At 50.1% G+C, this 17670-nt stretch overlaps 1 protein-coding gene across 2 annotated transcripts in view; it reads left to right on the top strand.

Annotated features, from left to right (window-relative positions):
* PARP11 (poly(ADP-ribose) polymerase family member 11) overlaps positions 1–17670 on the top strand; it is a 48915-nt gene that overhangs the window by 18362 nt on the left and 12883 nt on the right. The window lies entirely within an intron of this gene.

The following is a 17670-nucleotide window of genomic DNA, read 5'->3' as shown; positions in this document are numbered from 1 at the left end:
GCTGAGGCTTGCGCTTCATTCTCTTGCCTGCTTGCTGAAGAAACACTGGAAGGCTAATGTTCCCCTGGAGAAGCCTGTGGGAGAAACGCGTAGGGCCTTTTCACGGCGTGATTTTTCCTTTATTTGTTCCATTGACCTTGCCTTATCTTTAATCTCTTAGTGGCTCGTGCAGCCCTTTGATTTTCTCCAGCTAGACACCTCCACCACTGGGGTACTTCAGTCTTGTGGTCCGGTTTGGGTGTTCCTGTAGGATGCTGTGCTTTCCCCTTGGAGAAATAACAGAAAAAAATACTGCTTTTAAAATGAGGACCGTACAAATAGCACAGCCTGCCAGTCTCAGAGCAGAATGCTGACGACACCCCACTCCACACACAGCAATGCTAGCACACCTCATGTCCGCCAGCCCCACCATGCCTCATGACACGAGTGCGCCTCCCCTACCGACACAGCACTGCGAGGAGAAGTGGGAATCCCTGCAAACGAGGAGGAGGAGAGGCATTGTGTGCATCTCCTCCTCACTTCCACAGATGATCTGAGAGAGGAAGTCTTAGAGGAATTGTTTAGGGCCCTTCTAGGATAAGATTTAGGACCCCCACCCCCCACCCCAGCAGTTTGCTGGGTGGCCTCTCGCTCAGCCCAGCCTAGTTCATGGAATTGTTGTGGGGACAGAATGGAGGAGGTTAGGGGGGGGGGGTGGAAATTGCTTTAGGTCCCTTCTGGGGAGAAAGCAGGGTATAAATTTCTAAATAAATATGAACAAACACAGAGGTGAAGCCAAGCAACGAGACTTCAGGCAAGCACATTCCCTGGCCGGAAGGTGTCCATGTCATCTCCCTCAAGAAGAAGAAGAGTTGGTTTTTAGGCCTGCTTTTCTCTACCCAAAGGAGTCCCAGAGCGGCTTCCAATCTCCTTCCCTTCCTCTCCCCACCACAGACGCCCTGTGAGGGAAGTGGAGCTCAGAGAGAACCTACTGACCCAAGGTCACCCAGCTGGCTTCATATGGAGGAGGGGGAGCAGGGGGAATCAAAGAGGCCTGTAGCCACAGGTGGCCTGGGGGGGCATAGCCCCCCCCCCCCCGGACCTTTATGAGTAAGAGCTTCACTGTAACACAAGCTTAGGTACTGAATGAACTGCTTAGAGTTGTTGCTGTTTTGAATATATTGTACGTGGCTTAGAGCCTGCTATGGTAGGATTGGTCCTCCATACTTTAATAAATCAATTTTGGACCACGTCCGCTGACTCTCTTGGGAGGATATTGACAGGGTCCTGTCAGCTGTGAAGCCGGCCACTTGCCTCCTCGTCTCATGTCTAGTTAATGCCCATGGGGATGGTATCCTGGCTTCCCTGGGAGAAATTACCAATCTGTCATTTTCTTCTGGGACTTCCCCAGCAGTTGAAGGAGGCAGTGGTTCATCCGTTCTTAAAGAAACCAACATTGGCTCCTGTGATCCTGGCCAACTACTGCTCTGTTTTGAATCTTCCATTTCTGGGTAAGGTAGTTGAGAGAGTTCCAGGCCTACCTGGAGGACTCACCCAGCCTTGACCAATTCCATTCTGGTTTCCACCCTGGCCATGGGACAGAAATGGTGCTGGTTGCCCTCATGGATGACCTTCGGAGACACTTGGATCAGGGTGGCTCAGTACTGCTGTTGCTTTTAGATCTAACAGTGGCACTTGACACAGTTGATTATGCTCTAATGAACCACTGCCTTGCCATCATTGGAGTTTGAGGGATCACTTTCCAGTGGTTTTCTTCCTTCCTCCATGGGCGTGGATGGAGGGTGGCACTTTGCGAGCAGATCTCCCCATGACACCCACTGGGATGTGGAGTGCCGCAGGGGGCAATACTCTCGCCAGTGTTGTTCAACATCTGCATGGACCCCTCGGCCAGTTGGTCCAGAGTTGGTCCAATATGCAGATGACACCCAGCTCTATTTGTGGTTGGATGGCTACTCAGACTCTGCCCCAGAGAATTTGGCTGGGGCATTGGAGTCTGTGGCTGGGTGGTTGCAGCAGAGCTGCCTGAAGTTTAATCCAGCAAAGATGGAGGTCCTGTACCTGAGTCAGGGTGGAATTGAGTCAGGTATCAGGATGATACCTTGGATGGTACATTACTTGTGCCGGCCCAGAAGGTGAAGAGCCTGGGGGTGATCCTGGATGCTTCAGTTCCCATGGAGGCCCAGGTCACCACAGTTGCCAGAACTGCCTTTTATCATCTTTGACAGATCAGGCAGCAGGTACCTTAAGTCCCCCATCCCCCCCTGGACTCAGCTACAGTGATCTATGCAGTGGGCCCTTCCAGACTCGATTACTGTAACTCCAATTTTTTTTTCACTGTAACTCACTCTACACGGGGTTAACTCACTCTACACAGGGTTGCCCTTGGGGATGATCTGGAAACTCCTGCTAGTGCAAAATGTGGCAGTGTGCCTGCTGACTGAATTGCCTGTGAAGTGCTACATCAGTTTTGCACCAACTACCAATTAAGTACCAGATCCATTTCAAGGTGTTGGTATTAACATTTCAAAGCCTTGAGCTGCCAGGGAGTGACATATCTGAGGGACCGCCTCTTCCCATATGTGCCCTGAACTTTATCCCCAGCCAGTCAACGTCTGCTGGCTGCCCCTGGCGCAAAGGTTTCCCACTTAGCCTCTATTTGAGCCAGAGCATTTCCTGCTTGAGGTCAGGGCCCTGCCAGACCCTTTACCATCCTACAGGGCCCATACAATGGAGCTGTTCCACCAGGCCTTTGGATGAGGCAGCAGGAGTCCAATTAAGTTGGCCTCCCTTGCTGAATTTTCCATCAGATGGGCCAGCCTGGTCAGGGCTTATAGGCCTGACAGCCCTGGCTTCTGTGGTATTACATTCATTGACAGTGCAACCTGTATTTTGAATTTCTTATTGTTCTTAATTGTTTTAAACTACTGTATTATTGTTCTTATTAGTTTGCGCTGTTGTGATCCACTCTGAGCCCATTTGCAGGGAGGGTGGAGTAGAAATAGAAATCAAAATAATAAATAAGGGTAAGGAGTGACTTATTTTCTCCCCCAAGTACATCCTTTCCTTTTTCCCTTCCCTGACCCCCCCGCCCCCAATTTCTCCTTCCCCTGCTTTCTTCTCCTTCCCCAGCAAACCTGCCCTCTTGCACCCTGGCAGCGTTGTGTGCTGGTGAGTGGCAGGCCAGGCACAGTTGGAGAACCAGCGAGGATTTGCTCTTGTATCCTTTTCCTTATGCTATTTCTTCTTTCCCTCCTTCTGGCAGCCCCAAAATATCCTCACATTCCCGGCTTCCCTTTCTCCTTTCCAATAAGCAACCAGCCTGCTTATATTTGTTTATTTACCTCGTTTATGCCCCACTTCCTCCCCCCCCCCCCGAGGACCTAGAGCAGCCTACATCATTCTGTTTTCCTCCATTTTGTCCCCATAACAACCCTGTGAGATAGGTGAGGCTGAGTGTGCGTGACCTCAGGTTATCCAGCCAGCTTCTGTGGTAGAGTACAGATCTGAACCTGGAGCTTTCAGCTTGTCACCCGAATCTCTGGCCACTGTACCAGCGTGGTGTTTGTAGGATGGCTCCTGTTGGACACTAGTGAGCAGACAGATCCTACAAGCTGCATGGTGTATCTAGTTGCCCAGTGGTTGCTGCCAGACCAGCCCCTAGAAGGGGCCCTGCTCCCTCTGCCTGATTTATACTGAGAGAACCAAGGCTGAAAGGCTGACAATACTGTGTAGTTGCCTAGTAACAGCAAGTGAAGCTCCCGGTGTGTGCAGCGGCTAGGCCTGGAGTGGCTCGCGGAGTGCTCCGCAGCCGGGCCTGGTGCCTCTCATGACATCTGCCGCTGCTGCTGAGGCCAGGCAAGGTGCTGCTCCTGTGTCTTCCTCCATGGCTATCAGGCCGGAGTGATTCCTTGCAGTGCTGGGAGTCACCCCCCCCCATTCCATTGGGAAGTGCATTGTCTGCACATGTGCAGATACTTTTTTTTATTGGGGGGGCAATTTAACCCCCCTGCCCGCTATATATTGCTAAGATTTGGGATTTTTGTGCAAGCTTAGGGGGTCCCCAAAGTTTGCAGAAAAATCTCTTTGTTGCCCTGTGGCCATGATCCACAGATTTAGTTATCCAAAGATGGGGGCACACATGGCTTAATAGTATATAGATAATGATTGCATTGGGATGACAGCATAATTTGCAAGCATGAGAGACAGTGTTGTGAAGAGGCTTCAGTGTCAGACCTTGGAGATCTGGGAGACCACCGAGGTTTGAATCCGCACCCTGCCCTCGGAGCTTGCTGGGGGACTTTGGGGCAGTCACAAAGCCCAGCGCACTTCACAGAGTTTGTGATGAATATGGAGGAGGAGAAGGAGGGTGGAAGCTGCGTTGGAGAGAAAGGTGAGCAATAAATAAAGTAAAAGAAACAAACATTTTATTTCCTTCCAGACTCCCCCACCATAGTCCTCACACAGACTCCCCAAGAAATTTCTTTGTCCTTTGGTCTTTTATCCAGCGTTCTCACTTAATTCTCATAGCTCTTAATTTCCAGCACAACAGAATATGTAAAAAGTGCTAAGCAGGGATCACTGCTGAGCTTCTGGGATCTGACAACATCAGGCTAGTTTGGGCTATCCAGATCATGAGGCAACGAACATTCTGATGTATACTGTAATATGCAACATTTTCAAGGATTTTGTTTGTTTAAATGTTTGGATAATAATCAATAGAGTACCTGTGCTTAATAATGCCTTATTGAAGAGTCGAGTGGTTTCACGAACAGTTTGAATCGACATGCAAGGCTGCTGGTGCCCTTTTGCCTGCCTTCCTGCTGCCAGGCCAGACGAGGGCTCCATCCAATCCAGCACTGCGTTTTGCACAGTCTATGCTTGGGCCCATCACTACGTTCTCTGGCTGTGAATGCCACATTGTAATCAATCCAACCCCTTAATTATCTCGGTTGCTCTCTTCTGCACTTCTTCCAGCTCAACAATATCCTTTTATGTATATGGCAACCAGCAGGGGTGGAATTCTAGCAGGAGCCCCTTTTGCATATTAGGCCACACCTCCTTGATGTAGCCAATCCTCCAAGAGCTTACAAAAAGAGAGGATTGGCTACATTAGGAGTGTGTGGCCTAATATGCAAAGGAGCTCCTGCTAGAATTCCACCCCTGGCAACTAGAATTGCACAGCATTCCCAATGATCTTGACAGGCTGGAAGACTGGGCTAAAACCAATAAAATGAATTTCAACAGGGATAAATGTAAACTTCTGCATTTAGGTACGAAAAATCCAATGCGTGGTTATAGGATGGGGGAGAATAGAGGCTAGATGGCCATCTGACAGCAATGAAGATCCTGTGAATTTAGGGGGAGTTATTTGTGAGTTTCCTGTATAGTGCAGGGGGTTGGACTAGATGACCCTGGGGATCCCTTCCAACCCTATGATTTTAAGCCACCTTATGCAAGGGCATTACAATAGTGGCTGTTTCATTCCCTATGACATGGAGTTTGCTTCTTAGCCAGACCTTAAGACATGCAGTCCCCCTCCTTTGTCAAATATGGATATTTATTCAAAGGTTTTCATGTGAAGGTCTTTCTCCAGCACACACACACTCCCGGCACTAACATTCCTGTTTTCATGTTGCAGCTTGTGTGCAGGCCGTGAGAGCATGAGATTTTTTTCCCCCTCTATACCAGTGCTTTTAACGTAGTAAAGTTCCTGATTTACAGACCTTGCAACTCTCTTCAGTAGTTTATGAGTTGCATTATAGGAATGCAGTTGGTTCTAAGTCCCTCGATCAGTGTACTCATTCTGCAAATCACAAAGAGCCAGACTTGCATTTGCCATCAGCCAAAAAAGCCACACAAATATTGATCTCTAATACAAGGCTTTCACCTCAGGGAGGTTGGCAGTTTGCCTGTTTCTCAAGCTGTGGCTGTTTCATGGTCCCACTGGGCATGTGGATGTCAAGTACTGCAAGGAAGGAAGGATGGACATGTTTTAATGTTTTAGGTAATTCAAGTTCTACAGTTGCTTTGTTTATTACCTTCTTGATGGGGAAAGGTCCCAAGAATTTAAGCCCCAGTTTCATAGAGGGCTGACTGCTGGGGAGGTTCTTGGTGGAGATGTAAACCAAGTCCCCAGGTTTATAGTCCCACGTGTTGCAATATTTTTTGTCAAAATGTGCTTTATAAGTATGTTTGGTTTTATCCAATTGGCGTTGGATGCTTTTCCAGCTTTGGATGTGCTGGGACCACCATTCGTTGAAGTCTTTGCATTTGGGACTTGCCTCCCCCCTGGTAATTCCACGAGAGGTTTGCCTTGGTAACTGTTAACTATTAAGAAAGGACTGGCATGCGTAGAGCTGTGCACACTATTGTTATGTGCATATTCAGCAAAGGGGAGGAGGAACACCCAATTGTCCTGTGGTGGGTCACAAAACATCTGAATAATTGTTCCAGAATGCCATTAACGCATTCGGGGAGGGACGGTGGCTCAGTGGTAGAGCATCTGCTTGGGAAGCAGAAGGTCCCAGGTTCAATCCCTGGCATCTCCAACTAAAAAGGGTCCAGGCAAAGAGGTGTGAAAAACCTCACTTTGAGACCCTGGAGAGCCACTGCCAGTCTGAGAAGACAATACTGACTTTGATGGACCAAAGGTCTGATTCAGTAGAAGGCAGCTTCATATGCTTCATATGTTCATTCACTCTGGCCATCTGTCTGGGAGTGGTAGCCTGAACGGAGTCCTTGCTCAGTGCCAGTTAATTTGCACAGTTCCCCCTAGAACTTGGCAATGAACTGTCTGCGGTCGGAAACCACATTGGCTGGGGAAGAAGAAGACGACTGCAGATTTATACCCCGCCCTTCTCTCTGAATCAGAGACTCAGAGCGGCTTTCAGTCTCCTATATCTTCTCCCCCCCACAACAGACACCCTGTGAGGTGGGTGGGGCTGGAGAGGGCTCTCCCAGCAGCTGCCCTTTCAAGGGCAACTCCTGCAAGAGCTCTGGCTGACCAAAGGCTATGCCAGCAGGTGCATGTGGAGGAGTGGGGAATCAAACCCTGTTCTCCCAGATAAGAGTGCACACATTTAACTGCTATACCAAACTGGGAAGAATGGAGTTTGACCATGTGATGTAGAAATAGCTCAGCTAGCTTTCTTGCAGAAGGTAACTGTGTACATGGAACAAAGTGGGTTTGTTTGGAGGAAGTGTCCACTACCACCCAAATCACCATTTCCCCCTTGGACAGAGGTAGATCTGTAATAAAGTCCATCATGATACAGTCTCGAGGGCGGGTGGTGGTCTCTTGGAATTGTTCACCCAGGACCCCCCCCCCCCTTTTTGGCCGTGATACACATGGGGCAACCTGCCATGTATTGGGAGATGTCCTTATGTAGCCCTGGCCACCAGAACTGCCTTTGAACTAGGTGGAGCATTTTTACAAATCCAAAGTGGTCCCCAAGTTTACTGTTGTGGGACCGTTCCATGATTTCTTTCCAGAGGGTGGGGGGTGGAATGTATAGTTTTTCCTCTCTGTAATTCAATCCGTCCGCTCTTTTGCTAAGCTGCTCTCCCTCCCCCTGTGGGTCCGGGGTGGAGCACTTAAGCTGTTCCTGGAGCTGTTGTCATAGGTCCTGAGGAGGTTGGGGCAGTGGCAATTGAGACTGCACAGCTTGTCGGCGGGTGACAGCACTCCCCCCTAGCCGATTGGCTGTGAACATGGAGTCAGTTATCTCCTCCCTCTTGCTGGAGGCGGGCCAGAAAGTTCTGCATCCTGGGGCGGTGCTTGATTGTGAAATGAAACTTCGAGGAGAGCCCTGCCCATTGCACTTGTTTCGTGGAAAGTCAGCGTGGGGCTGTCGGCACCTCCAAATGTTTGTGATGGTCCAGATTTCAAATGGTACCCTCATGCCTTCTAGGAAATGGCACCAGATCTCTAGGGCTAGTTTAATGGTGGAAGCTTCCTTGCTCCACATTGAACTATTCTGCTCCATGGTGGTGGAGTTCTAGGACACATAGGCGCAGGGCCTCAGTCTCCCATCCTCCCCCTCTTTGAGCAGCACTCCCTCCCGCACTTGAAGCAGAGTCGGTGCCTCACTCGTCTTTCCCTCTCGGTGGGGGCAGACGTATTCTTGGGGCCTGACTTCCTGCCGGAGTGCTGGTCCCAGTGTCCCCCTCCTGATTCTTGTTACTGGTGGTGCAGGTTCATCATCCTCTGGCAGTTCTCCACCTCGCAGGCTAGTTGGATCCAGCCCCCTTTATGGCCAGGCACTCCTGTGTGAGTGCCTGGCCATAAAGGCTGGAGTTCAGCCCCTTCTTTCACTGGTCGATTTTCATAGTCTCATCCCAACTGTGGACCTTACTGGCTTGGGCACAAAACTTGGCTGCATACTCCTGCACTTAATGGCTTCCGTTCCTACAGGCACGTTCTTGCATCTCTTGGAGGAGGCCCTCAAACGGGTCTCCGAGGGCATATAACCCCCCCCCCCCCGGGCTGTCTGGAGCTCCGGGGCCTGCAGTTCATGGAGGGTCACATACCAGTTGGGGGCTGCTGCCTTCAGGCAGGATCCCAAGTAGATCACTTTTGCTTCTTCCAAAGGGAAATGTCGCTCTCAGGCTCTCCTGTAGCCACAAACCTTTACCAACTCGTGGTCAGCCTCGTGGCGAAATCATTTGTTATAAGGGCTGGATTTGACATAAATGAGACCTTATCAGGCCGGTCTGTGTCAGGTTGGGCCAAGCCATGTCAGGCCGGGCCATGTGTGTACCTATTTAAGATTAGTAGCAGAGATACAAACTTTATAAAGAACACAGACAAACAGAAATGTATTTTTTAAAAACTTAAAACATGCTTAAAACGTTAGCACTCATTGGATGCTTTCTTTGTATTTCTCCCATGGGATCCAGGGAACTGGGCAAAGGAAGCTCTGGCTCTTTCCTTCCTTCCCCAGGGGGCTGGGGGGGGAGCCTCAGCCAATAAAAGGAAGAGAGGCTTGGCTCAGTAGCTCTGCTGTGCAATTGAGAGAGCCTGGCAAAGCAAGCTATCCCTCCCTTCCTCCCCAAGGGAGGAGCCCTTAGCCAATGAAGAAAATAGAGGCTTTGTTTTGTAGCTCCTGTGCAGTAGAGCAAGCCTGGCAAAGCAAGCTGTTATGCAGAAGGAAGCGAGAGAGGGAGAAGGAAGCAGATAACAGCCAGTTGCTCAGGGGTCTGATAGGAGCTCTCCAGGGGTCTGATTCATTCCCCAAACTGCATGTTTGACACCCCTGGCCTAGATCATCAGGTGGCACAGGGTGACACCAGACAGGATTGGATGGCCTATTCTGGACTAGGGCCAATCACTAGCAGTCTCAGCAGGCAGGCGGCCCCTAGACACATTGGACTTAGCCCCGCTGTTGTTGGTCATTAGTGCACACACCATCGGGGGGGGGGGAGGGAAGGGCAGCAGTTGATTCTGAAGAGATGCAAAAAGTCGATGATGATGATGATGATGATGATGATGATGATGATGATGATGATGATGATGATGATGATGATGATGATATTGGATTTATATCCTGCCCTATACTCTGAATCTCGGAGTCTCAGAGCAGTCACAATCTCCTTTTGTCTCCCCACCACCACAACAGACACCCTGTGTAGTAGGTGGGGCTGAGACAGCTCTCACAGCAGCTGCCCTTTCGAGGACAGCAACTATAAGAGCTGTGGCTGACCCAAGGCCATTCCAGCAGCTGCAAGTGAAGAAGTGGAGAATCAAGCCTGGTTTTCCCTGATAAGAGTACGTGCACTTAACCACTGCACCAGACTGGCTCTCCAGAGGTCCAAGGCATCCCTGTAGGCATCCTCCAATCCCTACTGATGCCATAGCAGGTCGAGGACCACTCCCCCCAAAAAGCTCAACCTGACAGTGGTGACCCCCTCCACCCAACACGTCATCAGCATGCATGCCAGGGGAACCACAGTCTCCAAGAGGTAGAATAAGTGTCACAAAGGAGTTCTAGGCCGCCTGCATCTGGTGTTTATGGACAGCTGGTCACCTCCTCCCTCTCCTCTACACACAACATGCACCCTGTGCTGAAAATTCCATCCTTGCATCTAGCACTTCCACCAGCATGGTCTACACACCAATCCACTGCAGAAGACAGCCCCTCTCCTTTTGCAGTTTCCGAGGAATGACGGGCCAGGAGTGGAGGCAGCCCCTTCCATGGACCCCTGGCACATTCTGCCAGTAAACAGATGAAGAACAAGTGGTAGCTATGGGTAGTCTTTATTGAAAGGCATGTCATGATGATTTGCTTAGCCCACTCATGCCTCACACCATAGGGCAACAGCCCAGAGGCAGGGGGATCTATGGAGTGTTGGGGGTCCCTGATACATAGAACTGGGAGGTCAAGGGTGGTGGTCCACCTCTCCCTTGTTACCATTGGGGGGGGGGGGTGCCTGAACCACCACCGGTAACCAAGTTCACCCTGAAGCAGCTTGCCCTGCAAGAGCAAGAGATAGCTGCAGCCTGGATGGAGGTGTCCACCTCTACCTTCTGTGGCTGCACCAAGAGGGGGCCACAATGCAAGCATTGGGCAGTGCTGGGTGGAGGTTGGGCGCGCGTGTCAGTTGTGCAGGCGGCTTCTGTCCAGTCACGGACAAGAGTGCCAGTCAGGTGGACAGCTGCTATGGTGTTCTCGCATGGCTCCTGCACTGCATGGCCCCTCCGGTGGGCCAAGACAGCTAGTGTGCAGCGGCTGCAGAGGCTCCCCTGAGCGAGTGGTTGATGTTTGCCAGGAGTCTCCTGATCCTCCTTTGCCACTCCATCAAGTCCCTGGCCATTGTGACTAGGCCTGACAGATGGCCACTTCCTGTGGAAACCATCTCAGCAAGCCTACCCATCCATTGGTGGCCTGCAGCTGTCGTGTCACGCCACTCCCACTGGCTTTTGAAACATTCCCACTCGGGCCACCCACACAGAGGAAAGGGTAGGTGGGATTTGCTGAGCTGGTCATGGTCCCCGAGCCCTAGGCCCTGCAGCATGAGACCCCACATGCCCTTCTACCCTGCTCTGCCTAGGAGTGCTTCCCCAGCCACCCTGACCTCTGGGACTCTGAGGGGTGGGGCTGGGGGTGCCACACTGTTATCTGTGGTTGCCCCATAGGCATCATCCAAAGCTCGGTCCTCTAGCCTGTTGGGTGGGGATGTCCAGGGTTGCAGAATGATGGAAGCATCCAAAGCGATGCATCTTCTGGAGGTCAGTCTGTGCAGGTTTTCCATGACATGTCTGGCGAGTGTCAAGGAGTGTCCACCTCTGGGTGTCAGGTCAGCACCTGGCCAAGGTCATCACCCTGCAGGTCCATGTCCAACCGCCCAGTTACACACCTTTCGGAGGTTGCCTCTCTGCGTACAAGCAGGGGTTAGTGCTGGCCATCTCCATCCCCTTATTGGCAGATGTATCCTCCAGGTGTGTTATCCTAGCTGGTGACAAGAATTCCCCAGTTGTGGAGTCTGGCCCACTGACAGAATGGCTGGATTGGGCATCCTGGTGCAGCCACTGACAGTCCTTGAAGAATCCTCATGGGAAGGAGCGGGGCCCACCAGTGCCCATGGCTCAGCATGCCCCAGGGCTGAAGGGGGGTGAGCAGCCATGCAGCGAAGGGATGCAGGGGCCAGCTTAGCACAGTGCACCTCTACTCCGTGTGCAGCCACCATGGGTGGGGGTGGGATCAGTGACCGCATCACCACCTTGGATCTGTGAACCCTCCCACCAAAACTTGTTTGTTTGTTTTTTTGGTCCCTAACCTGTCCCTCTTTGGGTTGGGGTAGTAGTAGTCTGGTAAAGTTTAGGAGACTAGGTGATCCTGCCTCTACCTGGCTACAGTTTTTAAAAGGCTACCTTGAGATGAAGGCAATCCTTGTTATAGCCTCCTAGTTAAACTTCTAACTAGATCCTGGGACAAACTTGATTTCCTTGCAAACTAGAAATCAGGTGTCCCTTATAACTTGAGAGAAGCTGTGGTTTACCCTATGGAAATCTAAGGATGCACCGGCTTTCAGTGGCTGAAAGCCAGATGCACTGCTGCAACCCTAGTCTCTTCAAAAGGGAGCCTGATGTGGCCTAGTAGTCACGCTGCCTTTTATGAGAAACCTAACATCTTTTTAAATCACCCCTATCTGGCCTACTTGAATTTTGAAAGGAGATAAAGCCCTAAACTGGATTATTTTTTTTAATTTCAAAAAACACAATCCCTAAAAACACCCTTATTAATGGGGCAGCCTATTTAGTGGCCCTAGCCAAACCGAAAGCACACTCAGACTCCAAAAATAACTATAAAAATATGAAAGTGACCCAGCCCACACAGCCCACACACACCCTCATCAGCCCCCACACCAACCAGAGATAATTAAAAAAAAAAACATGACAGAAAGAAACTTAACTTTTAACCCACCCTTCCCACCCCCCAAAAAACCAGCACAATCAGAAAAGACCAAGCAACTCAACTGTTAAAAAAGTGGCCTTTACACCAATAAGAAACCTCAGGCCAAATCAGTCAACAACACCCCCCCACCCTAAAACCAGAACCAGGAAAAGGGGGACAATAGGACAGGAGGATGCAAAACCTGCAGCAATAGAGAATAGATCCAAACAGAAGGCCAACACAAACTCAACTGTTAAAAAAATGGCCTTTTAAACAATGAAAATTAGGCCAAAAAGCACCCCCAAGAACCAGAACCAGAAGAGGAAAGGAACAACAGCAGCACAACACAGCAGCAACAAATCAAACAGAATCCTTTTAAAGCAGTAAAAAAACTTAACTTTTAACAATACAGGAACTTTACCAAACCCCCCCCCCCCAAAAAAAAAACCCTTTACCCTAACCCCAAGAAATCCAAGCCACCCAAATCAGGAAAAGTAAAAGGGCACTGCACTTTTAAAAGCCCTCTCACTAAAGTAAGATATGGGCAAATTGGCAAAAAAAAAAAAAAAAAACCACCCCAGGCCCTCTCCCCCAGCAGAACACCCTAACCCCAAATAAGCTACCCACCACCCAAATCTGGATAAGTAAAGGGACTCTGAGTCTTAAAAAGTCCTTTTACCAACTAAAATAAAAACAAGAACCCCAAGACTGTCTTACCTTAGACGTCTTCTCTACTCCAGGCAAGTCTGATAAGGCTGAGAGAGAGCAGCAGCAGCTGAGGCCAAGAGCCAGCACAGCACAATCTCTCTCTCACACCAACACAGCAGCAATGGAGGAGTCCAGCCAGGCAGACTCCTTAAAAAGGTTCTCTGGCCCTACAGAGAGCAGTTTCAAAAAATAGCACTGCTCTGTGATTGGCCAGACAACAGTGCTTACTTGGATACCCAAGTAAGCAAAAGATCAAAAGAACAACAATGTTGCTGATGGCTGGGGGATCAGCTACACAACAGCCCTGCAAAGCATGCATTTGCAATGCATTTTGCAAATGCATGCTTTGGATTGGCTGCTGGGGCTCCTCTTCCCCCTCCCCCCTCCCTTATCCCAGGGAGGCTATGGGAGAGGTGGGAAAAGGCTACCAGAGGCGGGAAAGGAAGCAAGCAGCTCCCCTGAGGCTGCAGAAGCCCCTTTCCCACCTTTTCCATGGATTTCCGTATACTTCCAAATATCTATACGGAAGTATACGGGGAGCCATACTCGGCTCCCGCATAATGGGCCCCAATGGGATTCGGCTGTATGCGATTCTGTATACAGCCGAATCAGGTGATTTGGCGGTTGATTCGATTCGGCCGAACCGAATGCACACCCCTACTCAGGGCCTCAGTTCCTACAGACAGAGGGTTGGGCCCATCCATTACACATTCAAAATACTAAGCGCCAAAATCTACTAATTGCAGCCCCCCAGCCCTCACGAGCATTCCTAATAACATCATTGAACAAGAAAGGACAGTACATTCTCTGGGAGTCAGATAACGCAGGATGACCTTGGTAGTGCACCATTGTGTTCTGTTTTCCCAGGGCAGAAGTGGTTACCTTGTAAGGTGCAGACATAATTGAGCTGTAGCTGATGTGAAATTGCTGCTGGAGACGCTCTGCGTCCCTCTTTTTTGAAAATTGTGTAAAGAATCTATATAATTGAATCAATATTGGTCCCAGGTCTGATGAAGACTGGAAAGAAACAAGTACTTAATCGATTGGCTTGACATAACAGGCCAAGCATGCAAAAGTACAATAATAATAAGCCAAGCTGGATCCAGTGAGGTTATTTTCAGCCACGTAACAGTCCTGAGACTAAATTCATGGCAAAAAGCACTCCTGACACCTGGTGAAACAGCTCCGCTTTACAGGCCTTCTGGAATTGTAACAGATTCCGGAGGGCTCTGTTCTCAAGTGGGAGCTTGTTCCACCAGGCTGGAGCCAGGGCACAAAAGGCCCTGGCCGTACTGGAGGCCAGTTGGACATCCTTGGGGCTGGAGATAACCAGATTAGGTTGATCAGATAAGCATAAAACTCTGTGTGGCGCAAATGGGGAGAGATTGTCCCAGAGATATGCAGACCCTTGGCTGTATAGGGCTTTGAAAGGTACTGCTAGAACCTTGAGCTGGATCCAGCACTCTGCTGGCAGTCATGGCGGACTGCTCCACATGGGTTCTGTGTCCCATGGTCAATACCCATTCTGCTGCCATAAGTCACAAGGACTGGTAATAAAAGGTTGTGAAGCTGCATTTTGTGGTGGCCAGCACAACTTCTTGCCCACCAAGCTGAAAAGCAGGGTCTTCTCTGTCTCCATCCAGTTTGGCTGGCGGAGCCCATCATCTGCTCCTCCTGGATTTCTGGCAGCCATGGCTACCACATGCCCAGGAATGCAGAGGTGCTCTTATCCAACTGGAAAATGTCTCTATCTCATGGGCAGCCTTGCCTCCCTTTCCCACAGAATGGAATCTGGTGGTGAAAAGGTCCCAGTGGTTGGCACTCGTCAGGGACAGAGTAATATGGGTAGGTTTTGTTTCAGACCCCTTGGAAGCATCCAGGATGCCCAGTGTGTTTCCTCATATCCCCTTTGAGTCTCACTGGTGCATTTGCCTACCTACAGGGTCCGCACTGGAGTGCCCGGCTTTTTGTCCACTTTCCCCGTCTCCCTGCATGCTGGGAGTCCACCACATCCATGTACTGTACATCTGGGTGGCATGTTGGTGCAGGTGCCGTCACAGGGCACACAGGTTCCTGTCAGGAGGACACCACTGCCTGAGCCACTCTCACCTGGGCCACGGAGGTCCCCAGCCTCTGTGTGAGGAGCTGGGACCTGCCCTACAGCACCACAAGCTATTCCTGTGTTGCAGAAGTTTTTTCTCTCCCTACAGCTTTTGGCCTCTCCTCTTTCCTCCAGGGGGTCATGGCTGAAGTAGTGATGTCACTCAGAGTCCTTGGCCAGCCACTGCCTCCATGCATTCCTTGATGCCATATTGGTCAGGCTCCAGGAACATGTCTGCTTTCCCATGGGGAGGGAGATCTAGGGCCTGCCCAAGCTGAGTTCACTGCCATTTCTGGGTTTCCAAGTGTTGGGGCTGTTGCCTAGGACACGCATCACCCTCAGCATCCCCTGTGAGGAGCTGCAGGTCCACTGTAACTGCCTTCATTTTTACAGCTTAAATGTCCAGGTGTCATGTGACCACCAGGAAGTCCTGACTGATCTCATTGCCGAGTTCCCCGGAAGTGTATGCAATGGCCAGAATTTGCTGTGTCAGGGTTGAATCTCCTTGCGGCCTGGTCTAATGGCAGGGGTTGGCTCCTGAGTAAATGCCTTGTTAGCAAAAGAGGAGGGGAGGGGCCACAGAACACAGCCCTCATAGGAACATCGGAGAAGCCATGTTGGGTCAGGCCAGCAGCCCATCTGGTCCAACATTCTGTGTCACACGGTGGCAAAAAAACCCCAAGTGCCATCAGGAGGTCCATCAGTGGGGCCAGGACACTAGAAGCCCTCCCCCTGTGCCACCAAGAATACAGAGTATCACTGCCCCAGATAGAGAGTTTCATCAATATGCTGTGGCTAATAGCCACTGAAGGACTTCTGCTCCATATGTTTATCCAGTCCCCTCTTGAAGCTGTCTATGCTTGCAGCAGCTGCCGCCTCCTGTGGCAGTGAAGTCCAAGTGTTAATCACCCTTTGGGTGAAGAAGGACTTCCTTTTATCAGTTCTAACCTGACTGCTCAGCAATTTCATTGAATAATAATAATAATAATAAATTTTATTTGTACCCCGCCCTCCCCCGCCGAAGCAGGCTCAGGGCGGCCAACAACACAATGACCATTGGTATATTAATAAATAAAACATTAATAAACAACATAGTAACCAATGGTGCATTAATAAAACAATTACATTAAGAACATTAAATTAAGCATTAATTTGACCTTAAAAACCAGTAGAACATTAATTAAAACAAACTATAACATTATCATTGACGCTATTCTAGTTAGTGCTAATGGCAGATTTTCTTCGTTGTAAAATTGTACAATGCGCACGAGTTCTTGTATTGTGAGAAAGGGAGAAAAGCACTTCTTTCTCTGCCTTCTCTAACCCATACATAATCTTGTAAGTCTCTCTCATGTCACCCCTTAGTCGACATTTCTCCAAGCTAAAGATCCCCAAGCATTTTAACCTTTCTTCATAGGGAAAGTGTTCCAACCCTTTAATCCCTCTAGTTGCCCTTTTCTGGATTTTTTCCACTGCTATAATATTTTTTTTGAGGCGTGTGACCAGAATTGTACACAGAACTCCAAATGAGGCCGCACCATCGATTTATACAGGGGCCCTAGGATACATATCCCTCTCCTGCAGAAGACTGGGGCTACCCGCTGTGGCCATATCTGCTGACACCCTTTCCAGAGGACACCCCAGCTGGCCAAGTAGGCACACCGTGCCTCCTGAATGATCATTGAGCCTGCATTTGGCCAACTCAAGATGTGCTTCCGCTACCTGCCCCACATGGGGGGACGCTGATTGATGCAGCCCTTGCCAGCGACCAAGCTAGCTGGTGATTGGTCTGTGCCACATTCTGCAACACTGCCATCAGGCAGTGCCTTCCCTTGGTCAGTGGGTTCTGTGTGCACAGGCCAGGGCCAAGCAGTGCGGAGACATGAGGCCTCCCCACATCAGGACTTCAGTGGGCACATCCACAGGGAGCGTGTCTGACAGGGCATCTGGACTAGAACCCATGCAGCTGGGGCTGGAGGTCTCACTGTGCTTACTGAGAGCCACTGGAGGAGGGGAGGCCAGTGCATCCATGGGTAAGAGGTTGGGGTGCCATGGTTAGTCCAGGTCAGGACAGACAGCCCCTGGGCACAGACATCTCTTGCACCATCCTTGTCAGAGCACTGGCTCTGCCATCATGCTGCCACCATGGCAGCCAAGGCAGCTGCTGGTGTGGTGCTGCCACAGCGCCAAGGTCACTGGCCCTCTTGGATGACTGAGTCATCTTGGTTAGGTTAGATTAGGTTAGGCTTATTCCATTCATTTCCTGCCCTCCCTGCCAAAGCAGGCTCATGGTGGCTCACAGCTCACAAGAAACAACAATAAAACATTGAGTTAAACATTACGTTAAAAACAATGCAGGTGCTGATTCCAACACAATTTAAAGATGGCATTCAGTGGTCTTAAAACATCCATTCAATTCTGATATCCTCGGCGATGGCCATCCTTTCGGTTGAATGCTGGCTGGAATAG

Source organism: Heteronotia binoei, chromosome 9, assembly GCF_032191835.1.
Source record: "Heteronotia binoei isolate CCM8104 ecotype False Entrance Well chromosome 9, APGP_CSIRO_Hbin_v1, whole genome shotgun sequence".
Lineage (NCBI taxonomy): Eukaryota > Metazoa > Chordata > Lepidosauria > Squamata > Gekkonidae > Heteronotia > Heteronotia binoei.
Note: the sequence above shows the minus strand (reverse complement) of the source record. Positions and strands in the feature narration are given on the sequence as shown.